Consider the following 10,254-nt stretch of genomic DNA (forward strand, 5'->3'; position numbering starts at 1 on the left):
TCTCTATTACTGAAAAGACTCAAGTCAGTCAGAAACAATCATGACCAATGTTCTTCAGGTTTGCTTCTAAGCTTAAGGTCTCATAGCATTAGGGGAAGAAAGACTCAATTACCCTATTGGAGTTAGAAGAACTAAGCAAATTGCTATTAGAACACACCATTTACCATCCAACCTTTTATATTCTCTGATACCTTTAAATTTTTGTAGCCACCACTGAAGAAGTGGAATTAGAGAAAGTAAATAGCATTTCTATAAACAGTTTGTTTGAAAAGTCTGTGTACGCTGGGTGAGACTTTAAGTTTTTTGAATGGCAGATTGAAGTGAGAAGGGGAAAAAGGAAGTTGGAAATGAAAAAGAAATGATGGAGAGTAGAAGGAGCAAAAAGAAAATGTAAAGTTAAGGAGATATGTGGTGAGAAGAAAAGAGGGGAGTAGAATAGGAGGAAGGGGATGTTCATTGAAAAGAAAGGAAGGAAAAAGAGGAAAGGATAAAGAAAGGAGGGGGATCTTAGAATACAGAGTAGTTGTGTGTAGACATTTGTTGCTGAAACTATAGCAGAAGATCAAAACTTCCCATTAGGGGAAGTTTCATCCCATTAGGATGGTCCCATTACTTCCTTCCCATTAGGATGGTCCCATTCTTTCTGCCTTTGATGTTCATCTCATCAAACCTGTGTGTGTGTGACTGGTCAGGTTTCCTGTAGTGCCTTCTGTCCCGAGTATTTGGGTCTGGGCACTTACCTAATAGGTATGCTTCCAAACTAAACAGCCCTACAAAGGGATTGTGGCTCAGTTGCCAGCAATCTTGCTCAGCTAAGAAAACTCCCTGTTAGCTACCAGAAGCATGAGCTGAAATATGAGCCCTCTGATTTGTCTTCACATACATGGAATCTTATTCTGGAACAGTGGAGAGGAAGGCAACTGCCAATGAGCAGCTAAAGCAGCTCATTTTTACAGTGGTTTGGGGTAATATTCATAATAATCTTGAAAGGACTTAACAATAAACAATTAAAAATACAGTTATAATATCCAGAGTTTCTACAATTATCTGCTATAGACATTGCAGTGTCCATAAAAGGTCTTTTCAAATTTAGGAAAACATTAAAATTAAATCCAAAGTCATCAATGGCAATTGCCTTCATTCTTCTGTGAAAACTTGTTTTTGATCAGTCTTAGTCAAAAAATAAACAATATTTTCAAACTCTGGCATAAGAACATGACAGTTGTCCTGTATCTATGATCAAGAGCTTTGGCACTGGCAAATAGATAGATGATAGGTAGATAGATAGACAGATAGATAGATAGATATACAGATATAGTATTAGAATTACCTGATAGGGCTTTTTAAAAAATTAATAAATTGGTTACTAGAGCAGATATTTCAAAGAGCACATTGATCTGCTGTAATCAAGCAACCCGCCATAAGCAATTCAAAAGCATGTCTCCATCAGCAAAGTGCTGACACTGATTTGCTTTTGCCACAAGTGGAAACACTGATTGAGAAAACAATCTGACAAGTCGTGTAGGCAAACGTGCTGCTGGACAGGAAATCAGAAATGACTCTTCGGTGGTTCTCCCTTATTATCTACAAAACCCAATTCCTGTCCCTGAGCCATGGGAGACTCCCATAATGTTGAAGGCGGGACAAGATGGACAAATCACGTTCTATTACGAGTTTCAATTTGGGGCTTTCAAGGTTAGGCTGTGGAGCAGGAAGTGCTTGGCTGGGTGGATGTGTCCTCCTAAGTAGTCACCAAAGCGTGGGGCTCCTTTGCGTAAATATATCACAGAAGGTGAGGCAGATTACTATCAGGGAGTGAGCATATTACAAACCCTTTCAGTTTACTGATCTCTTCTACAAGCCTTTGCCAAATTCATAATTATATACTCTATGAATGACACAAAGGAATTCAGCATAGATGGCAATGTCTGAAACATCAGACATATTTAGGAAAATGTCCAGGTTTCTGTGGTTTATGTCCCAAGAATACAACGGCTTCACAGTCAGAGAGTGCTAGAGTTCTGGCCGGCTCACTCCAAGCGTTGGTGGTCACGCTGGTCTGCTTACTCAGAAAACCTGGAAACACACACTTTTCCGAGCCCAATGGCCTTGACAACATCATGACTGTATGCTTTTCCCTTTCAAAGGGGCTTCAGAGTAACCAAATAATACTAGTTGATGATAGAAAGTATTTTTTCAAAGTATTCCAACTAATAATCACTAAAGAAACGAGACCATTGGGAAATTACAAATTTGCAGCTTCTGGTGAAAGAAATGTTACAGGCAGCAACAAAAATCTGCCAGACGAAGGCCCAGAGGAGATGATCTTCACCAAGAGCAGCAGACACAGCCTGGTGGCCCCTGGGTGGCTCTGCCTTGGGTTCTGGATAGCCTCATGGTTTTTCTACTCTCTTCTGAATTCTCTTCATTGCATATCCTTGCCCCTTCCTCGCTTCCTCTTTTTTACCTTCCTTCCTTCCTTCCTTCCTTCCTTCCTTCCTTCCTTCCTTCCTTCCTTCCTTCCTTCCTTCCTTCCTTCTCTAATGTAAAAGGGCCAGACCCAAATGGATTTGTATAAAACTGTAGGATTTAATATATGTAACTTAAGCTTTCTGAGCTTCAATTTACTTCTCAGACTTATTTTGAGGATAAATGACAGAGAATTTGTGAAGTGCCGAACATAACCGCTGGTGTGTGGTAAGCACTTGAAAATAGTAAGTTCATGACTTTACCAGAATAAGTCATTTTCAAAACCAAATGACTGGACATTGTGACAATAGAATGGAAGTGACACTTTCATAATATGAACCAGAAATTTTCAATGTGCCACAAGAATTTTTAAGGTGTGCAATATCTGACTGCTTAGCTCGGGGCACTGACCTCCTTTCCCTTTATATTGTCAAGTAAAACAATGATAATAGTCAATGAAACACAACAGCCGTCTGGTGTGAATGAATCAAGGTTGTACTGTTTTTTTTTTGTCAGGTAGTCAAAAAATATTTTTTTGGTGTGCCCCAGAATTTTAGTAATTAGTTTATGTGTGCCATGGGATGAAAAATGGTTGACAACTACTGATGTAGACTAAGGGAGACCGTATTCGATATTAATAATCGTGACATGAGAAAACGTTTCTGAAGTGTATTGAATAAATGAGTAAGTGCTTGGCAGACAGATTTGTGTTACAATCCCTGCTTTCTCACCTAATAGTTATCTGAACTGTTGTAAGTGCTGTGGCATCACTTAGCTTTAGTACCTTTATCAGTACAATGAGAATGATAATATCTATCCCCCAGGATTACTTTCCCTTAATAAACAAGATAGTGTTTGGCAGGCCTCTACAAGAGTGAATTCATAATTAGTAGTCCTTCCACGATGACCCCATGTGAGTCTGTCACCATGCCCTCTAGCACCCCTATCTCTGCCACAGGTGACATTTGATTAAGGCATACCAGGAACTGATAGGGTTCAACAGTGTGGTCAGCTCCATCTGAGACTGGTGAGTTACTTACTGTAGTGATTTATGATGGGCATAGATATTGCAGAATAGTTTTATAGAAATAATGGGTTAGATGCCTGTCTGGTCCTTTCCTGTTAAGATACCATACCATCATGATATTATATTAAGATGTCTATTACTTCACAGAAATAAGAATTCCTTAAAACCCTTAGCACAATTTAATGCTGAATTTGCTTCTGCATCCAAATCCTAATGGATGTGTGTGTATGGTGTGTATGTGGAGGGAGGGGGGTGTTCCTCACACTTCCAACAATCTGTTCTGGACACCAGCTTAGTGTCCTAAAATTCAACTCAATTTTGATCCTATCTACCTGGAGACAGCATCAGACTCCAGAGAGTCAGGGTTCAGGCCTACAAGGTTGCACCATTACCCACCAATGTGCACTTCAGACTAGACACAAATCCAGGTTCTCACCTGTGCTTCTGAGCTACCAGCTACAGGTTCCAGCTTCCAAAGACCCCCTGCACCTCAGGTTGCCAATCACTAACCCTGGCTGTTATCTGCACTTCTGACCAATGGGCTATAAAGCAGAGATTTCCATAGCCTCCCTATCAGGTTCCATTAGTTTGCTAGAGCAGCACCCAGAACTGAAGGAACTCAGAGAGACAGTTTACTTACTAGATTGCCATTTAATATAAAAGAATGTGACTCAGGAACAGGCAGATGGAAGATGTGCATGGAGCAAAGAGCATGCCCTTTGGACTTTCATGGAGGCTTCATTACATGGGCAGGACTGATTAAGTCATTGACCATTGATGATTAAACTCCATCGTCAGGTCAGGGGGTGGACCTGAAAGTTCCAATTCTGTAATCACATGGTTGCTTCTCCTGGCAACCAGCCCTCACCCTTAAATTAAACTTAAGGAGCTTCCCAAAGTAACCTCTTTAACATAACCAAGGACACCTTCCTCTCATCGCTAAAGAAATTCCAAGGTTTTGGGGATCTCTGTGCCAGAAACAGGATGAATGAATACTTATAAATCACAGCATTACAAATACACAGCCCCAACATAATACGAGAAAATGCACCATGTGTCAATATTTATACTATGCACCAATATACCACCTAGCAATGTAGCATATTAGGTCTCTCCAGAAAGTATCCAGCCATTTACTATGGAAAAATAGACATTTATTGAAGAAAATACAAGATACAAGAAACAATGCACATAAGACAATTATGTCTCAGTCCTTTCCAAAGTAGGCACCTTGGGACATCATCTAATTCTCCTAGTGTCTCTTTTACTGTTCAAAACACTCTTCAAAATCTTTTGTTGGAATCACCATCAGCTGCCTCATCGTATATTCCTGAATCTCATCAATGGTTTGAAATCTCTTCCTTTTCAAAGGTGATTTTAGTTTTGGGAAAAGCCAGAAGTCTCAGGCCTCCACATCTGGGCTGTAGGGAGGCTGAATCACCTGGGTGATTTGATGTTTTGCCAAAACAAACTGCACAACACATAATACATGAGTGGGTACATTGTCACAACAAAGCTGCCAATCACTGGTTGCCCCTAGTTGTGGCCTTCTGCATCATCCAAATAGTTTGTGTGGAGGAATGTTTGAGCTTAACATCTGATGCAGATTTCTTGCTCTGCTCACTCAGTCACTTTGAATGAGACATCCACACAGTACACATGCTCCCTCAACTGTGTCTGCCACCCCCACTGACTGGTACAGTTAAATTGTCACTTCACACATGCACATTCCAGTTTGCTCTCCTTGGCTGCCAGGTTACATCAATGTCGCACAAACTGGTCTTGTTACATGAACAATGGCTGGACTTTTTTCGAACAGACCTCGTATATAAAACAACTGCTGAGGTCATTGACGCTACCATGCTTAAAGAATTAATAAAAATATGAAAACAGATAATGAAAGTAACTATTTAAAGATAGAGGTGAATTAGAGTTATAGATGTAAACCTTTGATTCTTTAAGGCTCCCCATACTAAGAGCCAGACTAATGCTTTATAACTCATGAAAACAGAAATATTATCATATGCAAGCCACACTGAAAGCAATGACATGTGCTGAGTTTGTCTTTCTTATTCTTTTGTAGTGTTTCAAAGCATGCACCTTGTCTCAAGGAAAATACATGTGGCTTACTATCAGTCAATTCACTGATTAAAGGAAAGAAAGCCAAAGATACAGCTGCTCAAAACATGTGTCCTCAAATGCAGTAACTCATTTGCATTACACAGACTTTACTCTGACCTGCCACTCACCCATGTTATTATCCATACTGCTTGCTACCTTTTTGCTGGAAGAAAATCAGCTTCACAGGCTCTTCTCTTTTAGTATTATGAAATAAAATGCACATTAAAAAATAAACAGGAGCAAATTTTAATAGATACTTATATTACTAGTTACTTACTAATTGCCATTTCACATAGTGAATTGCATAACTATTAAAGGGATTGGAATGGACAGAAAACCCATCTTACGTAAGGACTAAAATGTAAGAATGGGTGAGGTTATCAAAGCGAGGGTGGGGGAGAGCAATCAGGAAGAGTAGAGAATTGCAAACAGTGATTGCTAGATTTGCTTGAATTGTTAGTAACCAGGACAAATAGCAACAAGTGAGTCAAGCTTTATAGCTGCCGGTGCACGCTATTCCCAGGCCATCACTTGGGAATTTAGAAGAAGAGAAACTTCTCATAAGAGAGAACTTTCCCCCTGAGGTTTTATTTCACACGACCATGACTATGAGAGCATCTCACTGCAGTGACCTATCCCAGCAGGTATTTCTGTACCTTTCTCTTACGCTGATGGGTAAATCCTATGTGGTTTTAGCTGCCAGTACCCTCATGCCTTGGTCAATCTGATTATGGTACTCTAGTAAGGAGTTTACTTTTATTTGATAGAGAAACTGGCTTTTCCCTGAAGGAGTTTGGCTCAAGTTAGCTGGAAATTAATGAGTTATTTTGTGAGAAATGTCCTGAACCATTGAGATGGTGAAAGAAAATACATGATTCACACATTGCTGCATATAAATTTATACCAGATAACTTGGAGAGGAAGAACAACTGTGCCTCGCTAATCAATACAAATAGAATGTGAATGCTAAGAACACCATGAAATAACCTGTATGTCAACAGTACGTGAAATTTCTATTAAAAATCACCTGTTATATAGGCCGCTCTATTTCTTATAACCTACAAAACTTCATTATAGTGTATATTTTTTCATTTGGCCAAAAAACATAAGATAAAACATTCTGAACAATTTTATGTGTGTTTTTTTTTATGCTGTTCTTGGCATCCAGTAAGATTGTACAATGCCTTTCCTGGTTCAACAGAGACAAATGTATTCAATATAGTTTTAGAACCTCATTATTTGCTGAAGTTTAATATTTTGAGAAAAAAGCATATTCATATAAAGTGTCTCCCTCAAACTTGCCACATCTCTAGAATTGCCTGGGGAGGGGAATTTGTTAAAGGTAGAATCTTCCCTGGAGATTTTGGTTCTGGGGTTCTGAGGTAGAAAAGGATCTGAGTTCTCAAAGTGTCCTAGGTGATTGTTTTGTACAGGCTGAATGGAAAACACAGAAGCAATTTTTTTTAAAGAGGTTTTCTCTCTATAGCACAATATTCCAGTTCTCATATATGCTGGATAGCATGTTGTTAATACTGTCTCCTTTTACACATTATTGAGTGGTGATGGTTTTCTTTATTCTTAGAAGGTTCAAACACTTGCGGGTTCTCACAGGCTGTTGCTGTCACCTGGATTCCTTCTCTGTTGTTGTACCATCTATCATTAGCACCTCTGAGAGCCATCAGCCAGTTACGAGAAGGTTTCGAATGACATATCTCTACCAGTCCCTTGTGAATAATCCAAAAGGGGAAGTTCCCGGAACAAAGCTTTGGAAACTTATCCAGCCCAAAAGAAAAGGTTGGTTCAGTAAATAGTTGATTAGCCAAGGTAAATGTTCATCTTGAATGTTTTATTTGGAATACAGACAGAAATTTTAGATATAGATCATGTCCTTTTTTCTTTTATGAATAACATTTTTATATTCACAAGTGACAGACATCTGCCTTTTAAACAGAAGAGAAACATAACAGAAATATGAAATCATAAAAATGGAGAACTAAAGTTGTTAAAATGTTAAGAGTTGATAAGAAAGCAAAAAAAAGCCAGTTTACAAAATATATGCAACTTAATTACATTATTTGACAATAAAGACAATAATGACTTATATGAATAGACAAAAATAAAGACTGAAAAGAAATACATCAAAATGTTAGTAGTAATTTTTCTGATTCTAAATATATAATTTTATTTTTTCTCCTTTTTTATTTTGACTTTAAATATTTTTAACAATTAAGATGCATTATATCTATAATGGAAATTATTTTAAAATTATGTTGAAAAACTCACATTGCTTTTTCTGAAATATTACTGGAAATAATTCTTTTGTAAACTTGTTTTACAATTACTCCTTAAAATTGGCCTTGGAAATATTGTCTTATATTTGTATATCAATGTTAGCAGTAAATTCATGCACCAAAATCCAGGTGTAGAAAGTTCAAGCTAAAAGGTGTATTTGATAAGGTGACACTAATAATATACTGTCAATTCTCCATTTATATATCTTCCATCACATTTGGAAATTTAGCTCCAGATGAAAACAATTGAATTTTTGATAAAAGTAAGAATAGTATTTTTAAAAAAATTATTTAACAAAAGCACTAGGGAAAAGGTTATGGAAATAACTACCTCATATATTAATGATTTTTAAAACCCAAAATTATTTAGCTTTCAAAGTGAAAATGTCACTTAAAGTGACATGGTTGTTTAGAGAATACTTACAGTTGCCTACAGTATACTGGGACTTTGGGCAAACATTTCCTTCTAAGGAGCAGGGTGATCATAGATAAGAATGGATTTACTTAAAGAGTTAATGTGAATATAATTATGTCCCCTGTAACATCTTATAGAACCAATATAATGATAAAAATTATAATAGAGATTGCTATAAAGTGTTAAAAATACTCTAGAAACCACACATAGTTCAGGCCAAGTCGAAGTAAGATGGCCCAAATTTACTCTCCCACCAGAAACAAACCAACATAGTTTGTTTATTCCAGATATAGCCCCTAAAGCATGGACTTAAAAAAAAAGTTACAGTTAAGAAGCCAATATAGGAGGCAAAATAAAATAGTAATAATGAAAAGTCCATTCATCTGAAGGAATGCGGACAAGGAGAAAAGGGGAGCAAAGAGCAGGAATAACAAAGGAAAATGAAATAACAAGATGGTAGATTTAAACCCAACATGTCAATGATCACATTAAATATAAATGACCTTAAAATGAATTAAAAAGAAAAGATTTTCAGATAACACAAAAAAGAAAAATTAATTAATTGCTACCCAAAGTTAATATGAAGACACAAAAAGTTAAACATGAAAGGATGAAAAACACATGGCTGAGACAGATTTTATGAGGGGGATCCAGACCAGATTATTCTACATCCAGTGTTGAAATTTAGAGTAAAAATAGTAATCATGCTGTTTGGTCATCGATGTTTTCCTTCTCTTCTTTATTTGTACACAAGGCTGGCACTTTGTCTCTGAACACAAACCATGGGTCCTGACTCAAATTCCAGGAGATGCTAGTTAGGGAAGAAGCTACATTGAAGTTGAGAGATTATAACACATCTGAAAACACTATAATTTATCTAAAAACAAATGAAAGTAAAGAAAAAACCACCGTGCATTCAAACAAAACACTGGCCTACAAGTGTTACAGTACAAAAGGGGGGCCTGGAATGATATACTGTTACCCGAAAGGAACCCCCATGTTCATTATGTCCGCCGCCAAAAGAAAGACGTCCCTCAATGCCCAAGATTCGTGAAAAGGAAAGGAATTTATTATTCATTTGAAATAACACAAATTAAAGTTCCCCACAAATGCACACAGCCCTTCTAGCACCCTCCATGTGGCAAAAGAGAGCACTTCCAAAGCCTCAGGGTCCTGACTCTCACCCAAGCCTCATGGTCCTAACCAAGACAACAAAGCTGCGTGGTCCTAAACAGACACGTGGTCCCAAAAAGAGAGACCCCCCAATGGCTGCCGTGCCTCTGTTTAAATCCCAGCTCTAATCTTCCCCTGCAGCCCCATTTCCGGCTGCTTTCACAATTGGCCACAGCTGCCCACATTCTGGGCAGGTGTGGCCCTGTGGTGTGGGGCCAATTATCTCCAAGCTCTTCTGGACCCTATTACAAATCTTTATTTGGGGCTCCCTTCTTGACTGCACCCAGTTACACAAGTTAGGTGTTTACAATTCTTGGAACGGACTTTGATCCCTTAGAACAATGTCTATCTGCACCTAGAACTTGGCCTGGCTCAGAATGACACTGGATCCATATTTGTTGAGGACAGTCAGCTCCTCTCTGGCAAACCATGGAATTGCCTGCCATTGTTGGAAGCTTCCTTGAAAGGCTTCATTTTTAGGGAGCATGAATTGAAGTTTGTTCCAAAGAGAATTAATAAAATACTTGAAAGTGATTTTAAGAGTTAAAAATATTCCTAAATCTAATCTTTTGTTGAATAGGATGAGATTTGAATAGTGCAGGATGTTATTATCGGCAGCTTCCTTATTTCTATTGATTCTCTTCAAGCTCAGAGTTTGAACCTTTGTCAATGACTAAGTCATTTCACTAATTAAAGATAGCTGCCAATTGGTCACTTAATTTTTTAGAAACAAATTAGCAACAACAGCACGCTAATCA

The sequence above is a fragment of the Phyllostomus discolor genome, chromosome 8, assembly GCF_004126475.2.
Source record: "Phyllostomus discolor isolate MPI-MPIP mPhyDis1 chromosome 8, mPhyDis1.pri.v3, whole genome shotgun sequence".
NCBI classification, from domain to species: Eukaryota; Metazoa; Chordata; class Mammalia; order Chiroptera; family Phyllostomidae; genus Phyllostomus; species Phyllostomus discolor.